The following is a 13,265-nucleotide window of genomic DNA, read 5'->3' as shown; positions in this document are numbered from 1 at the left end:
TAAAAATCCAGCAGCACTAAAACATACCCCGAAAAATGCTACACTAAGCAAAGGAGGTTCTTAAAAAGAAAATCAGTGACCAGGCTGAGTGAAGAACTGAAATGCCAAGGATTAGAGGAAACACTTGAGTAACACACCAAAGCCAATGACAAATTTAAATGCACAGATTACAATAGGAACTTACAGACCAGATTTGGGGAAACGTGTAGTTTATTAAGGAATTCTGCTTGTTCTCTCCATGGCCTCCAGGATTACAGACATTGATATGAATATTAGATGAAATAATCTGTGTACAAGTGACTCCCACCAACCTTCAAGTGAAGCAGAAATGGCAGCAAAACTGTCAAAACATGACAGCAGCCTGCAAACTGAAGGCCTCATGCCACAGGCGGGTGCAGCCTCCCCAAACAGAGGCTGTGTTTGAAATGACCTCACCCTTGCTCAGAATGTTCATTATTTTTTGTCCAGTCAACATGGCAGGCCAGGCACTGCGTTCAGATCAGTGCATAAGATGAGGTCTAGGCCTCCGTAGGGTAGTGGCTCTCCTGGGCCCCCACAGAGTCCACCAAGAGCATGCGACCTCCCATCTCCCCTGCACCATTTGGACTGAACAAGAGAAGGGCCCTGCCAGCAGGGAGGCGGGTCTCCTCACGACAAGGTTCCTGAACTCTGGAAGGGCAGTTCACAGCCTTGCTATGCCTGAATGAGGCCTTGAACATACCTTCCTCATCCCCGGGCACATCCACACCTGGTTTCCTTTACTGTACCTGTTCAACAGGAGTGTGGGCTAGACCGGAGATTGTCACTAGTTAAGCATTCATTATTAGCAAAACCCTTGCATTCAAAACATCCCTTTCACTTATGAAAGAGTTTACCAAATATTTCTTCAGGGATTGTTCCAAAGAGCCAAGACGGGCTGTTTACAGATGAGGAAATCAAGGGTCACAGTTTTGAGGCCTTGGTCCCACACTGGGCAGGGTTGAGTTATGTAACTTACAGGATATTGTGGAAATGACAGAGTATGACTTTGAGGGTAGGTAAAAAGAAAGACATGGTGGTTCGTGATTGCTCTCTCTTGGATTGCTCTCCCTGGGGGAAGCCAGCTGCCATATTAGGAGGCCACTCAAGCAACCCTTTGGAGTATCCACAGAGTGGGGAACCAAGGCCTCCTGTCGAGAGCCAGCACCGCTCTGCCAGGGACGGGCCCGAGCCTCCAGCTCTAGTCAAGCCTTCAGATGCGTGGGACCCTCATGAGACATCCCAAGCCAGAATCACCCCAACAAACCACCCGCTCGTGAATTCTTGACCCACAGAAACTGTGAGATAATGTTTCTTATTGTTTAAAGCCACTAAATTTTGAGATGATTTGTTATGCAGCAACAGATCATACACAGGGACATTAAGCCAGCCTCTCTGAAGATGATGAGTGTGGCCATATGAAAGGGATAAGCCCAGCTGTGTGGGATACAACACCATCCCGCTGAAGACAGATGTTGCCTGGAAGCCTATGTCAGCTCCAAAGAGGGAGAATTTTCTAACATTCAGAGTTCTCTAAGGAACACCAGATGGTCCTGGGAAATAAAGGTTTCTCTCTGTCCTGTGAGAGGTTTGCTCAGAGGCTGGTGCTAACTGGGCAGAAATGCTATAGGAAGAAGTCAATGAACAGAGAGATGGGTGCACTAGATGACACTTAAGTTCCCTTCCCACCTAGCGATTCTCCCACTGCCACACCATCAACCTAACAGGGGACCTGGAGAATCCTGCTCGCCAGCTTCCTAGACACAAAGGACATGCCTGTGCAGTGTGCAGTCAACTGATGGGTACGGAACACCGCTTCCTTGGGTGTCGGGCCTTCAGGGAGGAAGCAGATGACACATGAGCTACCAGTCCTGCCCTCAAGCAGCTGCACATGCAAAGAAGTGACAGTGCCACCAAGTACAAACTGGGGCTGACCTGGAAAGGGAGGCAGGAGGGCGGCAGCCTGAAGCCATTAACGTTCAAAGGGCTGCAAAGGCAGGGCGGGTTGGGAGGCACTCGGGTAGTGCAGACAAGAGAGAAGCCACCATGGGAAGCTGCTTGGGGTTAAGAATGCTCTAAGCCCATCTCCGGAAGGCAATGACTCAGTAAACTGACAGGCAAAACAAATTCAAATTTAGGAGAACTGCAGGAATTGGAAGAAGAAAATTGCTCTGTGCCTGTATCCAGGAAAATAATTTCACTACCCCAAAATGGGAAGTTCAAGAAAGGTGTCTTTCTTGTCAGAGCACATAAACAACTCAGTAAAAGATGGTGTCCCCACTCAGTCTGCCTGCAAGGCTCCTAAGACTGGGAACAGGAACTCGCCATCGGCCCTGTTCCCTGGGGCTCAGCAGCAGAGAACCCCAATGTCACTGGACCGAATCCATGAGTGACAGGTGAGCCCCTGGTTGCTTCTGCCACCACTGCCCTGCCAAAGTGCTTCCAAAGCTGTGGCCCCAGGGGCAGGAAAGCCAGCAAATACCTGTGGCTCACACAAAGCACCCCCCATTCTTTCTCTGCCAGGTCAGCCACCAGCTTTTCCAGGCACGTGGACTCAGAATTCCAAGCCATTAAGTCAACAGACATTTCCTGAGCACCTCGATGTGCCAAACCCAGTGCCAGGCAGAGATTATCTTGGATATCTCATCTCTCTCCCAACTTCTTCCAATTGGTTCTCCATCAAATTCTCAGGAAGTTCGGGCTGGAAAGAACTCCAGGGATCATCTAGTACAGCCCTCCTATTGTACAGATGAAGAGTATGATTATTAGGTGGAAGGTTAGAGGCTGGGTAGATTGAAGTATTTTTCCCAATCTTAATGCCCCGCTTTAAGGACAATTAGATGTCTACACCTTTTGCCATGGGACTCTACAGGACCACCCACTAGAGTGGGCAGTGGGTCTCTTTCCACCTCACCAATACTGAATGGGGCCATATGCCTTGATTCAGCCAACAGAACGAGGACCACAGTGAGGGGTACAGGCTTGTGCTGGGTGCCTGGTACCCTGCTCACCCTCTTACCCTTCTGCCAGCACAGTGAGAAGACTCACTCTGCTAACCTGCTCATTCACAGCAGAGTGTCCTAGGTGCTCCTGGGAAGGCTGAGGCACAGCTGCCCTGGGCATCTGCAGACATGGAGGCAAGAATAAACCACCATTGCTTTAAACCTCTGAGTTTTGGGGCAATTTGTTTTGCAGCTGCCTGACCCAGGAGCACAAGTGAGCTGAAGATCCAAGCCTAACTCCCGTCTCCTCCTTCCTCTGTCAGGGTGTACACAGGGCCCACTGACACTGGAGTGTGACAGTGGAAGAAAAGATCAGGTGATCCTGGAGATGCAGAGATGAGGCCGGTCCTGAGGGTAGGCAGGGGCTACAGAGGCTTGGAATGAATGGAAGATCCTAGTGTCAGGAGGCAGGTACCTGTCAGCAATCCTGGTCAGTAACCTCTAAGTGTCTGCTTTTTATCTCTACCCACCTTCTCACAGGCTATCACCATCATTGTTTTTGTGAGCAGGGGGCTTAATAGCTAGTTACAGATGCCTAAAGATGTAAGAAGGGACTGAGAGGTCTGTCTTCTTGGATTTAATTTTCCACATACCAGATGACAGAGCTACAGTTGGAGCCTGAAAATGACATGTTGTCATATTCAGTTGGTGTAGGTGTTTTTTCAAAAGGGTCTGATTTTCACCCTCACATGATTTTTGACAAGGGCATCAAGACCACTCAATGGGGACATCCTCTTCAATAAATGGTCTGGGAAAACTGGATATCCACATGCAAAAGGATTAAATTGGACCCTTAACTGACTCGAGGGCTGGGACAAGTACACAAAAAACCTGGAACATCTTTTCCAGCCAGACACAGGACAGACCCTGATGGTATCGGGGTCCCATCCAAAGGACTCCAGAGCCAACTGACGAGGCCCCCACTAAGCAAAGACAAGGCAGGATGATATGAGCATCATTAAGGCAGTGCAGCAGTGGGCCGAAACCTCGCAAGCACGCTTGTATCCATGAGATTACAGCGCTACTTAGGAAAACTGAAAAATAAGAACTCACTCATTATTTTGAAAGATTGTGAATAAAGGTAAAGAACCAAGTGTTTATTTTGCCTTTCCTGCATGAACTGTACCCCTAAGTAACCAAAGAACAGTGTATGTGCGGAAGTTTCTCTTTATAGAAATATTCCTACTAATAAATGCAGAAGTGATAGTATTAGACTAATCTAAGACTGACCATCATCAGCTCCTAACATCACAACCTAAGAAGCCACCAGCTATTATGAGCTCCTGATGCAACAACACATCACCATGTGGTCGAGTTTCTAGATGCATCTACCAAATCAAAGAACTACAGAGAACACAGGAACGTGTTAACCTATTCCAAGAGAACACAATCAGCAAAAATCAGGCTGCGGAATTCTATGGCTAGACCTTATTTGGGTGCTGATATAAGCATATCAAAAAACTATTTATGACATTTGAGACAATTACAACTGTGAACACTGATAGGTGATAATAAGGAATTATTGTTAATTTGTTTGAGTTGCAATAATGGCATTGTGGATATGTTCTTTAAAATCCTTTAGAGATACATGCTGAAACCTTTACAGAGGAAATGTGATAACTGGGACTCATTTCAAAACAGTACAGGGTTGGGGGGCTGAGCTGAAATAATATTGGTCAGGGAGTTCATAATTGCTGAGACTGGGAAGGGGTTCAAGGGGCCTGTTCTACTATTGTCTACTCATATATGCCTAAGATTCGTCATCACAAAGAGTTCTTAAATGAATACAATGAGCTCTCGATACCATCACATATTCTTGGCTCATGATAAGCCACAGAAAAGGAAGTGAAAAGCTGAACTCTGTGTAACCGCTGTGGTCACTCCACTCTCAGCAATTCAGTGAATCCCACTGGCTACTGCATTAGTCCAGGCTGCACAATGGACCTTTATAACATGGAAAAAGATTAAAATTACAAAGTATGGATGGCCAACAGGCACATGAAAAGATGCGCCACATCACTAATTAACAGGGAAATGCAAATTAAAACCACAATGAGATATCACCTCACACCAGTTAGGATGGCCAACATAGAAAAGACTAGGAACAACAAATGCTGGCGGGGATATGGAGAAAGGAGAACCCTCCCACTCTGCTGGTGGGAATGTAAACTAGTTCAACTATTGTGGAAAGCAGTATGGAGGTTCCTCAAAAAACTAAAAATTGAAATACCATTTGATCCAGGAATTCCACTTCTAGGAATTTACCCTAAGAATGCAGAAGCCCAGTTTGAAAAAGACATCTGCACCCCTCTGTCTATCACAGCACTATTTATAATAGCCAAGAAATGGAAGCAATCTAAGTGTCCATCAGTAGATGAATGGGTAAAGAAGATGTGGTACATATACACAGTGGAATATTATTCAGCCATAGGAAGAAAACAAATCCTACCACTTGCAACAACATGGATGGAGCCAGAGGGTATTATGCTCAGTGAAATAAGCCAGGTGGAGAAAGACAAGTACCAAATGATTTCACTCATCTGTGGAGCATAAGAACAAAGAAAAAACTGAAGGAACAAAACAGGAGCAGACTCACAGAACCCAAGAATGGACTAACAGTTACCAAAGGGAAAAGGACTCAGGGAGTGGTGGGGTGGGGGTAGGAAGTGAGGGATAAGGGGGAAAAGGGGCATTACTATTAGCACACATAATGTAGTGGGGGGGGCATGGGGAAGGCAGTAGAGCACAGAGAAAACAAGTAGTAACTCTATAGCATCTTACTACGCTGATGGACAGTGACTCTAATAGGGTATGTGGTGGGGACTTGATGATGGGAGGAATCCAGTAACCACAATGTTGCTCATGTAATTGTATATTAATGATACAAAAAAATTACAAAGTGTGTCTTCTATTAAAAATTTTTTTCACTGAAATTTGAAAATCTACCAAGTATAAGGCACCATTCCCAGCAGCCCAGGGAACACTACAGTGAGAAGATACGGCCCCATGCTCTGGTGGGGAGACAGACCAACATCCCAATAACAGGGATGTATGGCCAAATGACATCATATACAAAAGGGAATCAGAAGGATGGTTCACCAGCCCAGCTTACTGCAGGGGAATCCAGACAGGTACATGCTGAGATGACCCAGATTAAGACTGCCTGGCTAGGATGTCTGCGGCAATGTGAAGGGGCTCTCCCGGCTGAGGGGATGGCAGGTGCAGAGATCTGGAGGGGAGGATGAAAGGCATGTGGTTTGCAGAGAGGGAACAGGCAAGCTGGGGAGAAGAAAGGTCAAGGCCAGGGGAATAAGAGGGGAAGGGGGATCTGGCTGGGAAGGGCAGGGAGTGATGAGCCCAGGGAAGACACGCACCATATTTTAGGATGACGGCACAGACTGCTGCTTCAAAGGACAACACAAAATCTGGCAGTTTCCCTATGAGAGTCTAGAAATGCCATCTGCTCTCTCCTTGGTGTAGGCAACGGCCCAACAACACAGATCAAATGGCGTGAGTGAAGACTGCTGAATCAGTATTCAATGTACAGAGCTCGGGCTGAGTGTGTGATGAGGCCAAGAGGAGTGAAGCTAAGTGACCAGAATGCTGAGAACTCTTAAAAATGAAACATGTGGGAAAGAGTTGCACATGAAAGAAAAAAACATGCAGCACCTAGCATTACCCAAAACACACTGACAGTTTTGCTTCATGTGTATGATTATGAAAGGAGCCTCTTAAAGCCACATCTCTCTGTGGTGACACCTGGTATGTGATTCACCACACATTGAGCTGCCAATTTCAGTTTTGTTCAGTGTGTTTCTTACTGTCTCCTCCTCTCCACATGTCAGTATCCAGTCTAGTGGTCCAGGAAACAGGCCCATTTCCTCTGTATTTCTCCTCCCCTTAGAACAAGCAGATACTGATCTTGGTTTAAGGAACCCCATACCCTTTCACAGGTACGTCCTTCCTTTACTGACACAGTTTGCCAACTACACCCCAGAAGACTGTAGGAGGCATGAAAGCTGCGTGCTTGAATACCCAGCTCTCGGGGTGCTCTCCCGTGGCACTGTGCCGAACATGCTGGCCCTTCTTGAATGGCCAGGAGAGATACAGACTTCCCTCCTCTTCCTCCTCCACCCAGTGGTTTGACAATGGTACATGTCTGCTCCCACACTGCCTTGTAAATTGTTGACCCTCAAAAATGATACAACCAAAGCTGCTGCATGCTTCCTGTCGCAAACATTCCACACTGCTCCACAGGCCCCAGTCTGGATTCACAGACCTTCTCTGAAGAAGGGATAAGAGTCAGTGGCAGCTGAAGAACTCATACCAGACATTCTACCAATGTCACAGAAATACCTTTGGAGGAAAGAGGTCCATGTGGCAAGGGTACCCTAGTCGTATGCAAAGTCCAAGCCACCAAAGAGCCTCTGGGAAGGCCTAGAACAGAAAAGTGTCTATGAAGCAATTAAGGGCCACCACGTGGCCAGAGGCTCCACAGAGAAAGCCCTCAGCACACAGAGCAGCAGTGTGTTAGACACTCCGCAAGACTGGCATGCACTTTCTCTCACAGGAGAAAAGAAGCCACTGTGCCATTCAAAGCCAAGTGTAAGCACTCTCCTTGAATGAGAGTGAGTGTTGGCCCTCACCCTGACTGACATCACTGAAGTCCTCAAGGAGGAAGAGGTCAGACCTGTGCAGGGAAGAATTAATACAGCAGGCCTGAGACTGCCCATCCTTTGAAAGGCCTGAATCCAAGGTTTTCTTTTGGCTGGCATCTGGGAGTCTGGATTTGGGGAGGGCTCCCCAAGTTCCCTAACGGGAAAAGATGCTCGCCGTGCCTGAATTACTTGTACAAGCAATGCAGTTCATGCTGATGCTTTCCTTCTGGAAGTCTGGACTTTGGATACGCACCAGGCAGAGGGTAAAAAGCGTGGGCACTGAGGCCCTAAGGAGCTTCTCTGGTCGGCAGCATTGCACAGGTGTCGTCACGACTCAGTGCCGGAGGAACTGGGAAAGGACATCTGTTAAGTGTGCGCCCAGTTTCTCCAGACTTCGCTGCCCTGTGCCCTTCTTCCTTTTGCTGACTGTGCTTTGCCTCCTGTCACTGTAATAAAGCACAGCTGGGAACACAAGTCCATGCCCAGTCCTATGCCCAGTCCTATGAGTCTTTCTAAAGTGCCGTCCAAACTGACACAGGCCCCTGGTGAGGAGCCTCCACGATGTGAGGTGGGTGGCCACCCTGCACAGGCTGAGTCCAGGCTGACCATAAGCCCCACCTTCTTCTGCCACGTGACATGTAGCAAGGCCTGTGCTCCTCACTGCAGCTGTGAACTCGAAATCACTCTGATACCTGCAGACAACCCCACATCTGTAAGACCCTCTTATTTGATTGGATCTAACATTTTAGGGTGGAGGCCTCACCTCTGATCCATGGCCTGCTTCCCAAAGGTTCTTGCACAACTCAGGCACACACAAAACTAGTTGAAGGAGCTGTAACATCATGAAAATCTCTTTTAAAAGCTTTATCTGTGCTCTGCAATCCTCCAGGCACTGCTACACCTTATAAAGTGACAAATCATCTTAAGCATACACTGACCATATGCACAGACACTTAAACCCTGTGGATCTACAAATGAGGACCACAAAAATAGATTGGTTGACCTAGGAGCCTATTTCAATGCATTCACATCTGCCAACCAAAAAAAGTCCAGATAACCTGCATTTCATAACTATTACTGTTCTAGCAGTCCTGGCTTAAGCTGGCAATCTCCAATTCAACTTCCCAATCTTATTTCAGAAAACAAATTTTTGAAATTGAAAACAAATTAAGAAAAATCCAAGTTTGACACTAATATACTGGCCTTCCTGAAATCTCACAAAATTACAGGCAATTCTCATTCATTCATTCACTCCCACATCCCTTCAGACTAAACAGGCACCTGTGAGCATATCGGCGGCAAAGCGCCATGCTCAGCTCTGTGCAGAATACAGAAATGCCCAAATATACCCCCTGTTAACTCCCAGAGGCTTGAGGCATGGTCCTGGGATCAGTCAGGGGCCTGTGGGAATTTCAGATGGAAAATCCAAAGCAGGGAGCTAACAGAGCGGGTGGAACGGCTGAAAGAGAATCCTGGGGAAGACAGACAAACCCAGGGCCGCTGGGGCGGGGAGCTAGCACGACAACGGGGCGCACTGTCCAGGGCAAAGGCTGGAAATTAAAATACCAGCTAAGCAAAGGGCAGACCTGCACCATGACGGGGCCCTAGGAATGAAGAGGAGGGACCGGAGCAGAGACACACCGGGCTCAGCAATTCTCTCTGGGGTGGGAGAAGGGTGGGGGAGACTGTCAGCATGACTCAGAGGGTTCCAGCTATTCATGGAAAGAGGAAAAGAGGGAGGAGGAGGTTTTGTGGAGGAAATCACAATTTGTGTCACTAGACCTCACTAAGAACATCAGCGTGGCTTGTGTTCCTCCAAAACATGTTGCTCATCAACTCATGACCTCTTCGCAACACCCTTGTGGTAAATGTTAAGAAACTATACTGCAAACAAATGTTTACAGGTCATCAACCTGTGCGTCCCTTTTCAGCTTCCCACCAGTCTCACAGTATGAAACACTGAATGCTCTTTCCAATTAAAGCTGAATCCAACCTGATAAGGCACCTGCTAAGGACCCGGTGGCTTAACCTGCAGCCTTGTACTCTCAACTTCACAATTTTCAGGGACACTCTACAACTGTGTAGTCTTTTCCATCTCCGTCCTCTGAGTGTTACCTAAACTAACACCGAAAACAGTAGCATTTCCTGGCACCCGGTATCCATGAGACTTTGCTTTGAGAGTGGGCCTCAGTGGAGGAATGAGTACTACCGAAGCAAAGCTGTCTTAGTATGCCATCTTCTGTCACCTGTCCACTATGCCAAAATGGGGCCAGCTCACCAAACGTTCGGTGGTCTTCCTTAGTCAGAAGACTTTCAAAATTTACTTTCACTTGACTGCAGCCTTCTTACTTATAAACCCAGACTAATTTCTTTGAAGGCTTCCTTGCTAATTGGCTTAGCCATTCCTACCCATAGATCAGTCTGCACAGTAAATAAAACACATGCTTCTATTTGAAATCGTTTCCTAGGAAAAAATGACATTTATGTCACCAAACAGGCAACTGGTATACAATAAAACAGAATTTTGCTTAAGCAAATCAACTTTGTCATTAATGGCAAAAAGCTTATGTTTGGAACTCTGTCTCTATAAGGACTTGCTGAAGCCAATACCTTTGAAAATTCTATATCATCTATGGATTTTTCCCTAATTTCATGTAGTTACATGTTCCCTATGGGATAAGAACTGGAGATGAAATTTTTAAGGTGGGAACTAATAACCAAACAACAACCAAAAACTGAGCACAAAACTATATTATTTTGTGGGTATCCAATAGACATGTGATTAAGAGTCCAAGAACTTTGCTATATTTATTTATATTCCTATCACATTGTTGGAAAGAAGTAAAAACCTGCGACCAATTACCCTAACTTCCCAGAAATTCTTTCTGCATGTGACAATATTTTGACAAAGATCATCTTTTTATTCCTGATAATATGAATGTTATTAAGCTCAGGTGTTGACACTAAGTATTTTCTTCCTTAGAATAAGGTCAAGTGATCAAATGAGCTTCTCAAGCAAAATCCTGAGCAGAAGTACCCAAGGAAGCCACATTTAGTGGAGAAATTCTATCCAAACTTCCACTGATTTTCTGTTAAGGTAAAAATAATGGGGATTGAAATGCAGGTCAGGACTACAGTATACCATAATATACCCATTCAATTGGCAACGTCATTACTGACAATACCAAGTGTTGCAAAGGATATAGCTCAACAAAATCTCATTAATTGCTGGTGGGAGTACAAATTGGTACAATTGCTTTGGAAAACAGTTTGGCATTATGTAAGGTGAACAGTCATGTTTTGTACCACCCAATGATTTCACCCAAGAGGAACTTCTGCACATGTATGAGAATTTTCATAGTCATCCATCAAGAGAAAAATGCATAAATAAAAGTGGTATACTCACATCCTATTATAAAGCAGTCAAAAATCATATCTGTACAAGAACATTTTTCATAAACTTTAAAATAATTGAAAAGAATTATATGGCTTTTCAATTGCATGTAGATGAGATAAAACTAAATAAAAATGTAAGAAAGGGGATGGTGAGCAGGATTTGGGATGCTGCTTTTCCTGGACGGGGGCAGGCTGGAGGATGAGATGGGCAAGGGAGCATGAGGAATTTGTGCCCACATCTTCTCCAAACACCGGGCTTCATTTAGTAAAAAGAAACTTAGAAAGTGGTCTTTCCAAAAGGGTAGCTAGAAAGAGAAATGACCTCGATTCCTTCTCCACCAGCCACATCACCCCAGCAGGTAAACCTGAGTCTACCTGGCCCCTAAGGAAAGATCATGAACAAAATTCTTTCATTCTGTTTTCAGCTTACAGACACCTCTATTCCAGCCACATACACCCAGAGAACTACTGAGAGCTGGGGACCTGGGGAGTGTGGCAAGAGATAACACACATGTACAGCACTGGGCACAGACAGATTCCTGGGTTACCACCCTGCTGCTGTCAGGATCATGAGCAACAGGCCTGGAGGCAACTCAGTCCTTGACCCCAGCAGGCAGGATGGCCATGTCTGGTCTAGAAAGTGGGATTCAGGTCGGAAGAAGGGACAGGAGAGCAGAGTCAAACATCTGAAGTGCTGAGAGGCACAAGGAGGGGCAGACCAAAATGTTTTCCAGAAGGCAGAACTGGGTGGGGTACATGGGAAGAATGGCAATTGGGCTCCGTCTCAGGCTTTTATGCACATGGAGACTTACTCAGCTCCAGTGGCGTGAGTCACAGCCAAGAAGCCTCTGGGTAAGCCACTGAAGCTCATTTGGCCTCAGTTTACCTTCCAAAAAATGGGAATAAGGCCATCTGCATGGCTGGCCTCACGTGGGGATTACACGAGAGCACAGGGCTACAGATGCTAGGAATCATTCATTCCACCCAGGTGAGTCAAGCAACTACTCTGCCCACCTGGAATCTAAAATGTGCAAAAACAAAACTACAGAGTTGGATCGTGCCAAGTGCACACACAAGAAGCTTGTTTCCACTCCCTGTCCCCCAAACCAGTATTTGTTCCCATAACCTTATCAACAAGCAATAAGAATTTTTCTTAGTTACCCAGACCATCTGCACATTTGAGATAACTTTGAAATGTCAACTGTCTATACATAGTTATTTTAAAACTATGAAGATGGGATACCTTTGCTCTTCCAATTAAAATAAAACAACAAACAACAGAAAAACGCATGAGGTTAGGTTTTACTTCTACTAGAATGAGGTCTTCCTGCTGCTGTGGGACCCAATACTCCACAACATTACCTTGACTGCACAGGTTAGTAGTGCCTGGTACAATACAGATGGCTCAGAAATGTTATCTCAAGGATGAGTGGGTGGGCCTGAGGACACACATCTGGGACAGGCACACACTGTGGAGTACAAAAAGCCCGAGTCAGCCTCTCTCTCCATGGCCTATAGGGCTGGTGACTTCTGACAAGACACGTCCCTCTATCAACCTCAAAACTGCTCATTTGTACAACAGGATAATCCTGGAATCCGCCTCACAGTGTGAGTGTGAGGATGAAATAAATGAATGTAACATAAAACAGCACATATGGTCCACAGCTGACAGGCACTGTTAACATCCTTTGCCTTTAAATAACACAGTGATACTTCTTTACAGCAGATCACTGATGAACCCCAATATTGAATGTTTTGGTGAAATGCTTACATACCTGATAGAGTGTGGTAAATGGGATAAAAAACACCCTTTGGAAAAGGATCTCTTTTTGCTCAGTCACCTAACTCTAAGAACACCATGTTCTGTGTGACCTTATGGCACAGCTGAGTGGGTCAAAGGGCACCAAGACACCACATGAGAAGGGTGCATTAGAAACACATCAGCTTTCTGCCTTGACAGAAATTAAAGATGGTGACCCCATTTTGGAGTGGGAGCCATCACTTAAGTTCAGTGGAGCTCCCAAATTCTCAGGGGTATCACAGACTCAACCATCCTCTAGAAGCTACATCCCAAAAAGGCTAGAAAGGACTACATCAACCCTCTGGTGGGTGACTTGGAGGGGTACTGCCTGGCCGAGTGAAGTGAGCAAGGTGACCTGAGTGTCAGCAACAGTAAGGCAGGGCCCTCCTG

General features: G+C 46.0%; 1 protein-coding gene across 5 annotated transcripts in view; it reads right to left on the bottom strand.

The window, feature by feature from the left end:
* The window catches only part of OSBP2 (oxysterol binding protein 2), a 137,794-nt gene that overhangs the window by 122,261 nt on the left and 2,268 nt on the right, over positions 1–13,265 (bottom strand). The window lies entirely within an intron of this gene.

This window comes from Manis javanica, chromosome 15 (assembly GCF_040802235.1).
Source record: "Manis javanica isolate MJ-LG chromosome 15, MJ_LKY, whole genome shotgun sequence".
NCBI lineage: Eukaryota > Metazoa > Chordata > Mammalia > Pholidota > Manidae > Manis > Manis javanica.
Note: the sequence above shows the minus strand (reverse complement) of the source record. Positions and strands in the feature narration are given on the sequence as shown.